General features: G+C 44.3%; 1 protein-coding gene across 1 annotated transcript in view; it reads right to left on the reverse strand.

Moving 5' to 3' along the window:
• Window positions 1–17799, reverse strand: part of LOC110512783 (transcription elongation regulator 1-like protein) — a 205776-nt gene that overhangs the window by 22169 nt on the left and 165808 nt on the right. The window lies entirely within an intron of this gene.

Consider the following 17799-nt stretch of genomic DNA (forward strand, 5'->3'; position numbering starts at 1 on the left):
CTGTGTTAAATGTTCTACATTACTGTCTGTGTTAAATGTTCTACATTACTATCTGTGTTAAATGTTTAACATTACTGTCTGTGTTACTATCTGTGTTAAATGTTCTACATTACTATCTGTGTTAAATGTTCTACATTACTATCTGAGTCAAATGTTCAACATTACTGTCTGTGTTAAATGTTCTACATTGCTGTCTGTGTTACTGTCTGTGTTAAATGTTCTACATTACTGTCTGTGTCAAAGCTTTCATTTTAAACCCCCCAGGTTCCATGCTAACACACACACAAACACACACACTCTCTCTCTCACTCTCTCTCTTTGTTGGAATAATGGTCTAATTTTTTACCAGGTGGAAAATGTTGCAATTATACAAAATGACTTGTTCATCTTTTGGGGATTCATTACAAAATGCACAACCAGGCTGAGTTCGGTAACCATGTTAGTAACCAATTATAGGAGTATATGTCTATTAAATAGCAGAAGATCACCTGTGAAAACGGTCAAGTCAAGTGCCTCTGAAACAACAGTAGCTGTAACTTTTTAATACCAACAAAAGCTTTACTGCCTCTGTGGTAGAGTACAATGTTGTCCTGGTGTTAGTATCTTCTACATTCCTGTCAGGGATACAGTACAATGTTGACCTGGTGTTAGTATCTTCTACATTCCTGTCAGGGATACAGTACAATGTTGACCTGGTGTTAGTATCTTCTACATTCCTGTCAGGTATACAGTACAATGTTGACCTGGTGTTAGTATCTTCTACATTCCTGTCAGGGATACAGTACAATGTTGACCTGGTGTTAGTATCTTCTACATTCCTGTCAGGTATACAGTACAATGTTGACCTGATGTTAGTATCTTCTACATTCCTGTCAGGTATACAGTACAATGTTGTCCTGGTGTTAGTATCTTCTACATTCCTGTTAGGTATACAGTACAATGTTGTCCTGGTGTTAGTATCTTCTACATTCCTGTCAGGTATACAGTACAATGTTGTCCTGGTGTTAGTATCTTCTACATTCCTGTCAGGTATACAGTACAATGTTGTCCTGGTGTTAGTATCTTCTACATTCCTGTCAGGTATACAGTACAATGTTGTCCTGGTGTTAGTATCTTCTACATTCCTGTCAGGTATACAGTACAATGTTGTCCTGGTGTTAGTATCTTCTACATTCCTGTCAGGTATACAGTACAATGTTGTCCTGGTGTTAGTATCTTCTACATTCCTGTCAGGGATACAGTACAATGTTGACCTGATGTTAGTATCTTCTACATTCCTGTCAGGTATACAGTACAATGTTGTCCTGGTGTTAGTATCTTCTACATTCCTGTCAGGTATACAGTACAATGTTGACCTGATGTTAGTATCTTCTACATTCCTGTCAGGGATACAGTACAATGTTGACCTGATGTTAGTATCTTCTACATTCCTGTCAGGTATACAGTACAATGTTGACCTGATGTTGATATCTTCTACATTCCTGTCAGGTATACAGTACAATGTTGATATCTTCTACATTCCTGTCAGGTATACAGTTCAATGTTGACCTGATGTTAGTATCTTCTACATTCCTGTCAGGTATACAGTACAATGTTGGCCTGATGTTAGTATCTTCTACATTCCTGTCAGGTATACAGTACAATGTTGACCTGATGTTAGTATCTTCTACATTCCTGTCAGGTATACAGTACAATGTTGGCCTGATGTTAGTATCTTCTACATTCCTGTCAGGTATACAGTACAATGTTGACCTGATGTTAATATCTTCCACATTCCTGTCAGGTAAAGCTCTTCTCTCCTCTTCAGGTATATAGTGGTAATGTTAATATCTTCTACATTCCTGTCAGGTAAAGCTCTTCTCTCCTCTTCAGGTATATAGTGGTAATGTTGATATCTTCTACATTCCTGTCAGGGATACAGTACAATGTTGACCTGATGTTAATATCTTCCACATTCCTTTCAGGTATACAGTACAATGTTGACCTGATGTTAGTATCTTCTACATTCCTGTCAGGGATACAGTACAATGTTGACCTGATGTTAATATCTTCCACATTCCTGTCAGGGATACAGTACAATGTTGTCCTGGTGTTAGTATCTTCTACATTCCTTTCAGGGATACAGCAGTAATGTTGAGCTGATGTTAATATCTTCCACATTCCTTTCAGGTAAAGCTCTTCTCTCCTTTCAGGGATACAGCAGTAATGTTGAGCTGATGTTAATATCTTCCACATTCCTTTCAGGTAAAGCTCTTCTCTCCTTTCAGGTATACAGCAGTAATGTTGAGCTGATGTTAATATCTTCCACATTCCTTTCAGGTAAAGCTCTTCTCTCCTTTCAGGGATACAGCAGTAATGTTGAGCTGATGTTAATATCTTCCACATTCCTTTCAGGTAAAGCTCTTCTCTCCTTTCAGGTATACAGCAGTAATGTTGAGCTGATGTTAATATCTTCCACATTCCTTTCAGGTAAAGCTCTTCTCTCCTTTCAGGGATACAGCAGTAATGTTGAGCTGATGTTAATATCTTCCACATTCCTTTCAGGTAAAGCTCTTCTCTCCTTTCAGGGATACAGCAGTAATGTTGAGCTGATGTTAATATCTTCCACAGATATGATATTGAATGTATTCCAGCTGGGACATAACAAATCAGGGATATTTATTGCAGCCTGATGGCGGTGTGAATATTGATGGAGCACAATAGCAAAATCAATACTTGTTCTCTGCAATCTAATTAGGAGTCACGCACGCACGCACACACACACACGCACACACACACACACACACACAGCATCAAACACACACACACACACACACACACACACACACACACAGAGGAGAGCTATAATGAAGGACAAAACACAATGGGTGGGCTAAAAGGTGAACCAATTGGATTCAGCCACTACCCATGTTCCAGTTGTGTCTATATTTACTAAACACTAAACACAGTAAGGAATGAGACTAACAAATTAATATGCAGCTTAGAGTTATCTATAGTACGAGCATAGATATATGCAGTATAGAGTTATCTATAGTACGAGCCTAGAAATATGCAGTATAGAGTTATCAATAGTACGAGCATAGAGATATGCAACATAAGGATGTCTATGGTAAGAGCATAGAGGTACACATTGAGTGGACAAAATATTAGGAACACCTTCCTAATACTGAGTTGCACCCCCTTTTGCCCTCAGAACATCCTCAATTCATAGGCGCATTGGACTCTACAAGGTGTCTAAAGCGTTCCACAGGGATGTTGGCCCGTGATGACTCTACAAGGTGTCTAAAGCGTTCCACAGGGATGCTGGCACGTGATGACTCTACAAGGTGTCTAAAGCGTTCCACAGGGATGCTGGCACGTGATGACTCTACAAGGTGTCTAAAGCGTTCCACAGGGATGCTGGCACGTGATGACTCTACAAGGTGTCTAAAGCGTTCCACAGGGATGTTGGCCCGTGATGACTCTACAAGGTGTCTAAAGCGTTCCACAGGGATGTCGACCCGTGATGACTCTACAAGGTGTCTAAAGCGTTCCACAGGGATGCTGGCACGTGATGACTCTACAAGGTGTCTAAAGCGTTCCACAGGGATGCTGGCACGTGATGACTCTACAAGGTGTCTAAAGCGTTCCACAGGGATGCTGGCCCCATGTGGACTCTACAAGGTGTCTAAAGCGTTCCACAGGGATGTTGGCCCATGTTGACTCCAATGCTTCCCTTAGTTGTGTCAAGTTGGCTGAATCAAATCAAATGTTATGAGTCACATGTGCCGAATACAACAGGTGTAGTAGACCTTACAGTGAAATGTTGAATAGAACAGGTGTAGTAGACCTTACAGTGAAATGCTGAATACAACAGGTGTAGGTAGACCTTACAGTGAAATGCTGAATACAACAGGTGTAGTAGACCTTACAGTGAAATGCTGAATACAACAGGTGTAGTAGACCTTACAGTGAAATGCTGAATACAACAGGTGTAGGTAGACCTTACAGTGAAATGCTGAATACAACAGGTGTAGGTAGACCTTACAGTGAAATGCTGAATACAACAGGTGTAGGTAGACCTTACAGTGAAATGCTGAATACAACAGGTGTAGGTAGACCTTACAGTGAAATGCTGAATACAACAGGTGTAGTAGACCTTACAGTGAAATGCTGAATACAACAGGTGTAGTAGACCTTACAGTGAAATGCTGAATACAACAGGTGTAGTAGACCTTACAGTGAAATGCTGAATACAACAGGTGTAGTAGACCTCACAGTGAAATGCTGAATACAACAGACCTTACAGTGAAATGCTGAATACAACAGGTGTAGTAGACCTTACAGTGAAATGCTGAATACAACAGGTGTAGTAGACCTTACAGTGAAATGCTGAATACAACAGGTGTAGTAGACCTTACAGTGAAATACTGAATACAACAGGTGTAGGTAGACCTTACAGTGAAATGCTGAATACAACAGGTGTAGTAGACCTTACAGTGAAATGTTGAATACAACAGGTGTAGTAGATCTTACAGTGAAATGCTGAATACAACAGGTGTAGTAGACCTTACAGTGAAATGCTGAATACAACAGGTGTAGTAGACCTTACAGTGAAATGCTGAATACAACAGGTGTAGGTAGACCTTACAGTGAAATGTCGAATACAACAGGTGTAGTAGACCTTACAGTGAAATGCTGAATACAACAGGTGTAGTAGACCTTACAGTGAAATGCTGAATACAACAGGTGTAGTAGACCTTACAGTGAAATGCTGAATACAACAGGTGTAGTAGACCTTACAGTGAAATACTGAATACAACAGGTGTAGTAGACCTTACAGTGAAATGCTGAATACAACAGGTGTAGTAGACCTTACAGTGAAATGCTGAATACAACAGGTGTAGTAGACCTTACAGTGAAATGCTGAATACAACAGGTGTAGTAGACCTCAGAGTGAAATGCTGAATACAACAGGTGTAGTAGACCTTACAGTGAAATGTTGAATACAACAGGTGTAGGTAGACCTTACAGTGAAATGCTGAAAACAACAGGTGTAGTAGACCTTACAGTGAAATGCTGAATACAACAGGTGTAGGTAGACCTCACAGTGAAATGCTGAATACAACAGGTATAGTAGAACTTACAGTGAAATGCTGAATACAACAGGTGTAGGTAGACCTCACAGTGAAATGCTGAATACAACAGGTGTAGGTAGACCTCACAGTGAAATGCTGAATACAACAGGTATAGTAGACCTTACAGTGAAATGCTGAATACAACAGGTGTAGTAGACCTTACAGTGAAATGCTGAATACAACAGGTGTAGGCAGACCTTACAGTGAAATGCTGAATACAACAGACCTTACAGTGAAATGCTGAATACAACAGACCTTACAGTGAAATGCTGAATACAACAGGTGTAGTAGACCTTACAGTGAAATGCTGAATACAACAGACCTTACAGTGAAATGCTGAATACAACAGGTGTAGTAGACCTTACAGTGAAATGCTGAATACAACAGACCTCACAGTGAAATGCTGAATACAACAGACCTCACAGTGAAATGCTGAATACAACAGACCTCACAGTGAAATGCTGAATACAACAGACCTCACAGTGAAATGCTGAATACAACAGGTGTAGTAGACCTTACAGTGAAATGCTGAATACAACAGACCTTACAGTGAAATGCTGAATACAACAGGTGTAGTAGACCTTACAGTGAAATGCTGAATACAACAGGTGTAGTAGACCTTACAGTGAAATGCTGAATACAACAGACCTTACAGTGAAATGCTGAATACAACAGGTGTAGTAGACCTTACAGTGAAATGCTGAATACAACAGGTGTAGTAGACCTTACAGTGAAATGCTGAATACAACAGACCTTACAGTGAAATGCTGAATACAACAGGTGTAGTAGACCTTACAGTGAAATGCTGAATACAACAGGTGTAGTAGACCTTACAGTGAAATGCTGAATACAACAGGTGTAGTAGACCTTACAGTGAAATGCTGAATACAACAGGTGTAGTAGACCTTACAGTGAAATGCTGAATACAACAGGTGTAGTAGACCTTACAGTGAAATACTGAATACAACAGGTGTAGTAGACCTTACAGTGAAATGCTGAATACAACAGGTGTAGTAGACCTTACAGTGAAATGCTGAATACAACAGGTGTAGTAGACCTTACAGTGAAATGCTGAATACAACAGGTGTAGTAGACCTTACAGTGAAATGCTGAATACAACAGGTGTAGTAGACCTTACAGTGAAATGCTGAATACAACAGGTGTAGTAGACCTTACAGTGAAATGCTGAATACAACAGGTGTAGTAGACCTTACAGTGAAATGCTGAATACAACAGGTGTAGTAGACCTTACAGTGAAATGCTGAATACAACAGACCTTACAGTGAAATGCTGAATACAACAGGTGTAGGTAGACCTTACAGTGAAATGCTGAATACAACAGGTGTAGTAGACCTTACAGTGAAATGCTGAATACAACAGGTGTAGTAGACCTTACAGTGAAATGCTGAATACAACAGGTGTAGTAGACCTTACAGTGAAATGATGAATACAACAGACCTTACAGTGAAATGCTGAATACAACAGACCTTACAGTGAAATGCTGAATACAACAGGTGTAGTAGACCTTACAGTGAAATGCTGAATACAACAGGTGTAGTAGACCTTACAGTGAAATGCTGAATACAACAGACCTTACAGTGAAATGCTGAATACAACAGGTGTAGTAGACCTTACAGTGAAATGCTGAATACAACAGGTGTAGTAGACCTTACAGTGAAATGCTGAATACAACAGACCTCACAGTGAAATGCTTACTTACGAGCCCCTAACCAACAATACAGTTTACATTTTTTTAATAAACTAAGATTAAGAAATAAAAGTAACAAGTATTTAAAGAGCAGCAGTAAAAGAACAATAGCGAGACGATATACAAGGGGTACCTGTACAGAGTCAATGTGGAGGCTATATACAGGGGGTACCTGTACAGAGTCAATGTGGAGGCTATATACAGGGGGTACCTGTACAGAGTCAATGTGGAGGCTATATACAGGGGGTACCTGTACAGAGTCAATGTGGAGGCTATATACAGGGGGTACCTGTACAGAGTCAATGTGGAGGCTATATACAAGGGGTACCTGTACAGAGTCAATGTGGAGGCTATATACAGGGGGTACCTGTACAGAGTCAATGTGGAGGCTATATACAGGGGGTACCTGTACAGAGTCAATGTGGAGACTATATACAGGGGGTACCAGTACAGAGTCAATGTGGAGGCTATATACAGGGGGTACCTGTACAGAGTCAATGTGGAGGCTATATACAGGGGGTACCTGTACAGAGTCAATGTGGAGGCTATATACAGGGGGTACCTGTACAGAGTCAATGTGGAGGCTATATACAGGGGGTACCTGTACAGAGTCAATGTGGAGGCTATATACAGGGGGTACCTGTACAGAGTCAATGTGGAGGCTATATACAAGGGGTACCTGTACAGAGTCAATGTGGAGGCTATATACAGGGGGTACCTGTACAGAGTCAATGTGGAGGCTATATACAAGGGGTACCTGTACAGAGTCAATGTGGAGACTATATACAGGGGGTACCTGTACAGAGTCAATGTGGAGGCTATATACAAGGGGTACTAGTACAGAGTCAATGTGGAGGCTATATACAGGGGGTACTAGTACAGAGTCAATGTGGAGGCTATATACAGGGGGTACCGGTACAGAGTCAATGTGGAGGCTATATACAGGGGGTACCAGTACAGAGTCAATGTGGAGGCTATATACAAGGGGTACCGGTACAGAGTCAATGTGGAGGCTATATACAGGGGGTACCGGTACAGAGTCAATGTGGAGACTATATACAGGGGGTACCTGTACAGAGTCAATGTGGAGGCTATATACAAGGGGTACTAGTACAGAGTCAATGTGGAGGCTATATACAGGGGGTACTAGTACAGAGTCAATGTGGAGGCTATATACAGGGGGTACCGGTACAGAGTCAATGTGGAGGCTATATACAGGGGGTACCGGTACAGAGTCAATGTGGAGGCTATATACAGGGGGTACTAGTACAGAGTCAATGTGGAGGCTATATACAGGGGGTACTAGTACAGAGTCAATGTGGAGGCTATATACAGGGGGAACTGGTACAGAGTCAATGTGGAGGCTATATACAGGGGGAACTGGTACAGAGTCAATGTGGAGGCTATATACAGGGGGTACTAGTACAGAGTCAATGTGGAGGCTATATACAGGGGGTACCGGTACAGAGTCAATGTGGAGGCTATTTACAGGGGGAACTGGTACAGAGTCAATGTGGAGGCTATATACAGGGGGAACTGGTACAGAGTCAATGTGGAGGCTATATACAGGGGGAACTGGTACAGAGTCAATGTGGAGGCTATATACAGGGGGTACCGGTACAGAGTCAATGTGGAGGCTATATACAGGGGGTACCAGTACAGAGTCAATGTGGAGACTATATACAGGGGGTACCGGTACAGAGTCAATGTGGAGGCTATATACAGGGGGTACTGGTACAGAGTCAATGTGGAGGCTATATACAGGGGGTACTAGTACAGAGTCAATGTGGAGGCTATATACAGGGGGTACCAGTACAGAGTCAATGTGGAGACTATATACAGGGGTACCGGTACAGAGTCAATGTGGAGGCTATATACAAGGGGTACTAGTACAGAGTCAATGTGGAGGCTATATACAGGGGGAACTGGTACAGAGTCAATGTGGAGGCTATATACAGGGGGAACTGGTACAGAGTCAATGTGGAGGCTATATACAGGGGGTACCGGTACAGAGTCAATGTGGAGGTTATATACAGGGGGTACTGGTACAGAGTCAATGTGGAGACTATATACCAGGGGGTACCGGTACAGAGTCAATGTGGAGGCTATATACAGGGGGTACCGGTACAGAGTCAATGTGGAGGCTATATACAGGGGGTACTGGTACAGAGTCAATGTGGAGGCTATATACAGGGGGTACCTGTACAGAGTCAATGTGGAGGCTATATACAGGGGGTACCTGTACAGAGTCAATGTGGAGGCTATATACAGGGGGTACCTGTACAGAGTCAATGTGGAGGCTATATACAGGGGGAACTGGTACAGAGTCAATGTGGAGGCTATATACAGGGGGAACTGGTACAGAGTCAATGTGGAGGCTATATACAGGGGGAACTGGTACAGAGTCAATGTGGAGGCTATATACAGGGGGTACTAGTACAGAGTCAATGTGGAGGCTATATACAGGGGGTACCGGTACAGAGTCAATGTGGAGGCTATTTACAGGGGGAACTGGTACAGAGTCAATGTGGAGGCTATATACAGGGGGAACTGGTACAGAGTCAATGTGGAGGCTATATACAGGGGGAACTGGTACAGAGTCAATGTGGAGGCTATATACAGGGGGTACCGGTACAGAGTCAATGTGGAGGTTATATACAGGGGGTACTGGTACAGAGTCAATGTGGAGACTATATACCAGGGGGTACCGGTACAGAGTCAATGTGGAGGCTATATACAGGGGGTACCGGTACAGAGTCAATGTGGAGGCTATATACAGGGGGAACTGGTACAGAGTCAATGTGGAGGCTATATACAGGGGGAACTGGTACAGAGTCAATGTGGAGGCTATATACAGGGGGTACCGGTACAGAGTCAATGTGGAGGCTATATACAAGGGGTACTAGTACAGAGTCAATGTGGAGGCTATATACAGGGGGAACTGGTACAGAGTCAATGTGGAGGCTATATACAGGGGGAACTGGTACAGAGTCAATGTGGAGGCTATATACAGGGGGTACCGGTACAGAGTCAATGTGGAGGTTATATACAGGGGGTACTGGTACAGAGTCAATGTGGAGACTATATACCAGGGGGTACCGGTACAGAGTCAATGTGGAGGCTATATACAGGGGGTACCGGTACAGAGTCAATGTGGAGGCTATATACAGGGGGTACTGGTACAGAGTCAATGTGGAGGCTATATACAGGGGGTACCTGTACAGAGTCAATGTGGAGGCTATATACAGGGGGTACCTGTACAGAGTCAATGTGGAGGCTATATACAGGGGGTACCTGTACAGAGTCAATGTGGAGGCTATATACAGGGGGTACCGGTACAGAGTCAATGTGGAGGCTATATACAGGGGGTACCGGTACAGAGTCAATGTGGAGGCTATATACAGGGGGTACTGGTACAGAGTCAATGTGGAGGCTATATACAGGGGGTACTAGTACAGAGTCAATGTGGAGGCTATATACAGGGGGTACCAGTACAGAGTCAATGTGGAGACTATATACAGGGGGTACCGGTACAGAGTCAATGTGGAGGCTATATACAGGGGGTACTGGTACAGAGTCAATGTGGAGGCTATATACAGGGGGTACTAGTACAGAGTCAATGTGGAGGCTATATACAGGGGGTACCAGTACAGAGTCAATGTGGAGACTATATACAGGGGTACCGGTACAGAGTCAATGTGGAGGCTATATACAAGGGGTACTAGTACAGAGTCAATGTGGAGGCTATATACAGGGGGAACTGGTACAGAGTCAATGTGGAGGCTATATACAGGGGGAACTGGTACAGAGTCAATGTGGAGGCTATATACAGGGGGTACCGGTACAGAGTCAATGTGGAGGTTATATACAGGGGGTACTGGTACAGAGTCAATGTGGAGACTATATACCAGGGGGTACCGGTACAGAGTCAATGTGGAGGCTATATACAGGGGGTACCGGTACAGAGTCAATGTGGAGGCTATATACAGGGGGTACTGGTACAGAGTCAATGTGGAGGCTATATACAGGGGGTACCTGTACAGAGTCAATGTGGAGGCTATATACAGGGGGTACCTGTACAGAGTCAATGTGGAGGCTATATACAGGGGGTACCTGTACAGAGTCAATGTGGAGGCTATATACAGGGGGAACTGGTACAGAGTCAATGTGGAGGCTATATACAGGGGGAACTGGTACAGAGTCAATGTGGAGGCTATATACAGGGGGTACCTGTACAGAGTCAATGTGGAGGCTATATACAGGGGGTACCTGTACAGAGTCAATGTGGAGGCTATATACAGGGGGAACTGGTACAGAGTCAATGTGGAGGCTATATACAGGGGGAACTGGTACAGAGTCAATGTGGAGGCTATATACAGGGGGAACTGGTACAGAGTCAATGTGGAGGCTATATACAGGGGGAACTGGTACAGAGTCAATGTGGAGGCTATATACAGGGGGAACTGGTACAGAGTCAATGTGGAGGCTATATACAGGGGGAACTGGTACAGAGTCAATGTGGAGGCTATATACAGGGGGTACCGGTACAGAGTCAATGTGGAGGCTATATACAAGGGGTACTAGTACAGAGTCAATGTGGAGGCTATATACAGGGGGAACTGGTACAGAGTCAATGTGGAGGCTATATACAGGGGGAACTGGTACAGAGTCAATGTGGAGGCTATATACAGGGGGTACCGGTACAGAGTCAATGTGGAGACTATATACAAGGGGTACCTGTACAGAGTCAATGTGGAGGCTATATACAGGGGGTACTAGTACAGAGTCAATGTGGAGGCTATATACAGGGGGTACCGGTACAGAGTCAATGTGGAGGCTATATACAGGGGGTACCGATACAGAGTCAATGTGGAGACTATATACAGGGGGTACCGGTACAGAGTCAATGTGGAGGTTATATACAGGGGGTACTGGTACAGAGTCAATGTGGAGGCTATATACAGGGGGTACCAGTACAGAGTCAATGTGGAGACTATATACAGGGGGTACCTGTACAGAGTCAATGTGGAGGCTATATACAGGGGGTACCTGTACAGAGTCAATGTGGAGGCTATATACAGGGGGTACCTGTACAGAGTCAATGTGGAGGCTATATACAGGGGGTACCGGTACAGAGTCAATGTGGAGGTTATATACAGGGGGTACCGGTACAGAGTCAATGTGGAGGCTATATACAGGGGGTACCGGTACAGAGTCAATGTGGAGGCTATATACAGGGGGTACCGGTACAGAGTCAATGTGGAGACTATATACAGGGGGTACCTGTACAGAGTCAATGTGGAGGCTATATACAGGGGGTACCGGTACAGAGTCAATGTGGAGGCTATATACAGGGGGTACCGGTACAGAGTCAATGTGGAGGTTATATACAGGGGGTACTGGTACAGAGTCAATGTGGAGACTATATACCAGGGGGTACCGGTACAGAGTCAATGTGGAGACTATATACAAGGGGTACCTGTACAGAGTCAATGTGGAGGCTATATACAGGGGGTACCTGTACAGAGTCAATGTGGAGGCTATATACAGGGGGTACCTGTACAGAGTCAATGTGGAGGCTATATACAGGGGGTACCGGTACAGAGTCAATGTGGAGGCTATATACAGGGGGTACCTGTACAGAGTCAATGTGGAGGCTATATACAGGGGGTACCGGTACAGAGTCAATGTGGAGGCTATATACAGGGGGTACCTGTACAGAGTCAATGTGGAGGCTATATACAGGGGGTACCGGTACAGAGTCAGTGTGGAGGCTATATACAGGTGGGTACCAGTACAGAGTCAATGTGGAGACTATATACAGGGGGTACCGGTACAGAGTCAATGTGGAGGCTATATACAGGGGGTACCGGTACAGAGTCAATGTGGAGGTTATATACATGGGGTACTGGTACAGAGTCAATGTGGAGGCTATATACAGGGGGTACCAGTACAGAGTCAATGTGGAGACTATATACAGGGGGTACCTGTACAGAGTCAATGTGGAGGCTATATACAGGGGGTACCTGTACAGAGTCAATGTGGAGGCTATATACAGGGGGTACCTGTACAGAGTCAATGTGGAGGCTATATACAGGGGGTATCGGTACAGAGTCAATGTGGAGGTTATATACAGGGGGTACTGGTACAGAGTCAATGTGGAGACTATATACCAGGGGGTACCGGTACAGAGTCAATGTGGAGGCTATATACAGGGGGTACCGGTACAGAGTCAATGTGGAGGCTATATACAGGGGGTACTGGTACAGAGTCAATGTGGAGGCTATATACAGGGGGTACCTGTACAGAGTCAATGTGGAGGCTATATACAGGGGGTACCTGTACAGAGTCAATGTGGAGGCTATATACAGGGGGTACCTGTACAGAGTCAATGTGGAGGCTATATACAGGGGGTACCGGTACAGAGTCAATGTGGAGGCTATATACAGGGGGTACCGGTACAGAGTCAATGTGGAGGCTATATACAGGGGGTACCGGTACAGAGTCAATGTGGAGGTTATATACAGGGGGTACTGGTACAGAGTCAATGTGGAGGCTATATACAGGGGGTACCTGTACAGAGTCAATGTGGAGGCTATATACAGGGGGTACCTGTACAGAGTCAATGTGGAGGCTATATACAGGGGGTACCTGTACAGAGTCAATGTGGAGGCTATATACAGGGGGTACCGGTACAGAGTCAATGTGGAGGTTATATACAGGGGGTACTGGTACAGAGTCAATGTGGAGACTATATACCAGGGGGTACCGGTACAGAGTCAATGTGGAGGCTATATACAGGGGGTACCGGTACAGAGTCAATGTGGAGGCTATATACAGGGGGTACCGGTACAGAGTCAATGTGGAGGCTATATACAGGGGGTACCGGTACAGAGTCAATGTGGAGACTATATACAGGGGGTACCTGTACAGAGTCAATGTGGAGGCTATATACAGGGGGTACCGGTACAGAGTCAATGTGGAGGCTATATACAGGGGGTACCGGTACAGAGTCAATGTGGAGGTTATATACAGGGGGTACTGGTACAGAGTCAATGTGGAGACTATATACCAGGGGGTACCGGTACAGAGTCAATGTGGAGACTATATACAAGGGGTACCTGTACAGAGTCAATGTGGAGGCTATATACAGGGGGTACCTGTACAGAGTCAATGTGGAGGCTATATACAGGGGGTACCTGTACAGAGTCAATGTGGAGGCTATATACAGGGGGTACCGGTACAGAGTCAATGTGGAGGCTATATACAGGGGGTACCTGTACAGAGTCAATGTGGAGGCTATATACAGGGGGTACCGGTACAGAGTCAATGTGGAGGCTATATACAGGGGGTACCTGTACAGAGTCAATGTGGAGGCTATATACAGGGGGTACCTGTACAGAGTCAATGTGGAGGCTATATACAGGAGGTACCGGTACAGAGTCAATGTGGAGGCTATATACAGGGGGTACTGGTACAGAGTCAATGTGGAGGCTATATACAGGGGGTACCTGTACAGAGTCAATGTGGAGGCTATATACAGGGGGTACCTGTACAGAGTCAATGTGGAGGCTATATACAGGGGGTACCTGTACAGAGTCAATGTGGAGGCTATATACAGGGGGTACCGGTACAGAGTCAATGTGGAGGCTATATACAGGGGGTACCGGTACAGAGTCAATGTGGAGGCTATATACAGGGGGTACCGGTACAGAGTCAATGTGGAGGTTATATACAGGGGGTACTGGTACAGAGTCAATGTGGAGGCTATATACAGGGGGTACCAGTACAGAGTCAATGTGGAGACTATATACAGGGGGTACCTGTACAGAGTCAATGTGGAGGCTATATACAGGGGGTACCTGTACAGAGTCAATGTGGAGGCTATATACAGGGGGTACCTGTACAGAGTCAATGTGGAGGCTATATACAGGGGGTACCGGTACAGAGTCAATGTGGAGGTTATATACAGGGGGTACTGGTACAGAGTCAATGTGGAGACTATATACCAGGGGGTACCGGTACAGAGTCAATGTGGAGGCTATATACAGGGGGTACCGGTACAGAGTCAATGTGGAGGCTATATACAGGGGGTACCGGTACAGAGTCAATGTGGAGGCTATATACAGGGGGTACCGGTACAGAGTCAATGTGGAGACTATATACAGGGGGTACCTGTACAGAGTCAATGTGGAGGCTATATACAGGGGGTACCGGTACAGAGTCAATGTGGAGGCTATATACAGGGGGTACCGGTACAGAGTCAATGTGGAGGTTATATACAGGGGGTACTGGTACAGAGTCAATGTGGAGACTATATACCAGGGGGTACCGGTACAGAGTCAATGTGGAGACTATATACAAGGGGTACCTGTACAGAGTCAATGTGGAGGCTATATACAGGGGGTACCTGTACAGAGTCAATGTGGAGGCTATATACAGGGGGTACCTGTACAGAGTCAATGTGGAGGCTATATACAGGGGGTACCGGTACAGAGTCAATGTGGAGGCTATATACAGGGGGTACCGGTACAGAGTCAATGTGGAGGTTATATACAGGGGGTACTGGTACAGAGTCAATGTGGAGACTATATACCAGGGGGTACCGGTACAGAGTCAATGTGGAGGCTATATACAAGGGGTACCTGTACAGAGTCAATGTGGAGGCTATATACAGGGGGTACCGGTACAGAGTCAATGTGGAGACTATATACAAGGGGTACCGGTACAGAGTCAATGTGGAGACTATATACAAGGGGTACCTGTACAGAGTCAATGTGCGGGGGCACCGGTTAGTCGAGGTAATTGAGGTAATGTGTTTTACAGCACTTTCCACTTGCTCAAACATGTTAAAATGTTAAAATGTTGCACTCAAGGATTGTAGATGATGAACAAACAGATGTAATAATGTGTACAGAGATGATCTTAATAATAAAGGAGTCTTTTTGCACCAGGTATGGTTGTTAAACATTTGCCAGATGTAAGTTTACAGTGCCTTGCGAAAGTATTCGGCCCCCTTGAACTTTGCGACCTTTTGCCACATTTCAGGCTTCAAACATAAAGATATAAAACTATATTTTTTTGTGAAGAATCAACAACAAGTGGGACACAGTCATGAAGTGGAACGACATTTATTGGATATTTCAAACTTTTTTAACAAATCAAAAACTGAAAAATTGGGCGTGCAAAATTATTCAGCCCCTTTACTTTCAGTGCAGCAAACTCTCTCCAGAAGTTCAGTGAGGATCTCTGAATGATCCAATGTTGACCTAAATGACTAATGATGATAAATACAATCCACCTGTGTGTAATCAAGTCTCCGTATAAATGCACCTGCACTGTGATAGTCTCAGAGGTCCGTTAAAAGCGCAGAGAGCATCATGAAGAACAAGGAACACACCAGACAGGTCCGAGATACTGTTGTGAAGAAGTTTAAAGCCGGATTTGGATACAAAAAGATTTCCCAAGCTTTAAACATCCCAAGGAGCACTGTGCAAGCGATAATATTGAAATGGAAGGAGTATCAGACTACTGCAAATCTACCAAGACCTGGCACTCCCTCTAAACTTTCAGCTCATACAAGGAGAAGACTGATCAGAGATGCAGCCAAGAGGCCCATGATCACTCTGGATGAACTGCAGAGATCTACAGCTGAGGTGGGAGACTCTGTCCATAGGACAACAATCAGTCGTATATTGCACAAATCTGGCCTTTATGGAAGAGTGGCAAGAAGAAAGCCATTTCTTAAAGATATCCATAAAAAGTGTTGTTTAAAGTTTGCCACAAGCCACCTGGGAGACACACCAAACATGTGGAAGAAGGTGCTCTGGTCAGATGAAACCAAAATTGAACTTTTTGGCAACAATGCAAAACGTTATGCTTGGCGTAAAAGCAACACAGCTGAACACACCATCCCCACTGTCAAACATGGTGGTGGCAGCATCATGGTTTGGGCCTGCTTTTCTTCAGCGGGGACAGGGAAGATGGTTAAAATTGATGGGAAGATGGATGGAGCCAAATACAGGACCATTCTGGAAGAAAACCTGATGGTGTCTGCAAAAGACCTGAGACTGGGACAGAGATTTGTCTTCCAACAAGACAATGATCCAAAACATAAAGCAAAATCTACAATGGAATGGTTCAAAAATAAACAGATCCAGGTGTTAGAATGGCCAAGTCAAAGTCCAGACCTGAATCCAATCGAGAATCTGTGGAAAGAACTGAAAACTGCTGTTCACAAATGCTCTCCATCCATCCAACCTCACTGAGCTCGAGCTGATTTGCAAGGAGGAATGGGAAAAAATGTCAGTCTCTCGATGTGCAAAACTGATAGAGACATACCCCAAGCGACTTACAGCTGTAATCGCAGCAAAAGGTGGCGCTACAAAGTATTAACTTAAGGGGGCTGAATAATTTTGCACGCCCAATTTTTCAGTTTTTGATTCGTTAAAAAAGTTTGAAATATCCAATAAATGTCGTTCCACTTCATGATTGTGTCCCACTTGTTGTTGATTCTTCACAAAAAAATACAGTTTTATATCTTTATGTTTGAAGCCTGAAATGTGGCAAAAGGTCGCAAAGTTCAAGGGGGCCGAATACTTTCGCAAGGCACTGTACCTTACTAGAGTCTGAGACACGCACACACACGCACGCACACACACACACACACACACACACACACGCACGCTCACACACACACACTTGCACACACACACACACACACACAGAAACACAGTCTGTTTCTACAGTACTCATGGGAGATGCATGTACTCATAGGAGATACAGTGGTGAGAACAAGTTTCTGGATTTTTGTTTTAGATTCCGTCTCTCACAGTTGAAGTGTACCTATGATAAAAATTACAGACCTCTACGTGCTTTGTAAGTAGGAAAACCTGCAAAATCGTCAGTGTAGCAAATACCTGTTCTCCCCACTGTATGTTTACTTGACAGAGAGCGGAGTGAAGGAGGTGCTGT

Source organism: Oncorhynchus mykiss, chromosome 23 (assembly GCF_013265735.2).
Source record: "Oncorhynchus mykiss isolate Arlee chromosome 23, USDA_OmykA_1.1, whole genome shotgun sequence".
NCBI lineage: Eukaryota > Metazoa > Chordata > Actinopteri > Salmoniformes > Salmonidae > Oncorhynchus > Oncorhynchus mykiss.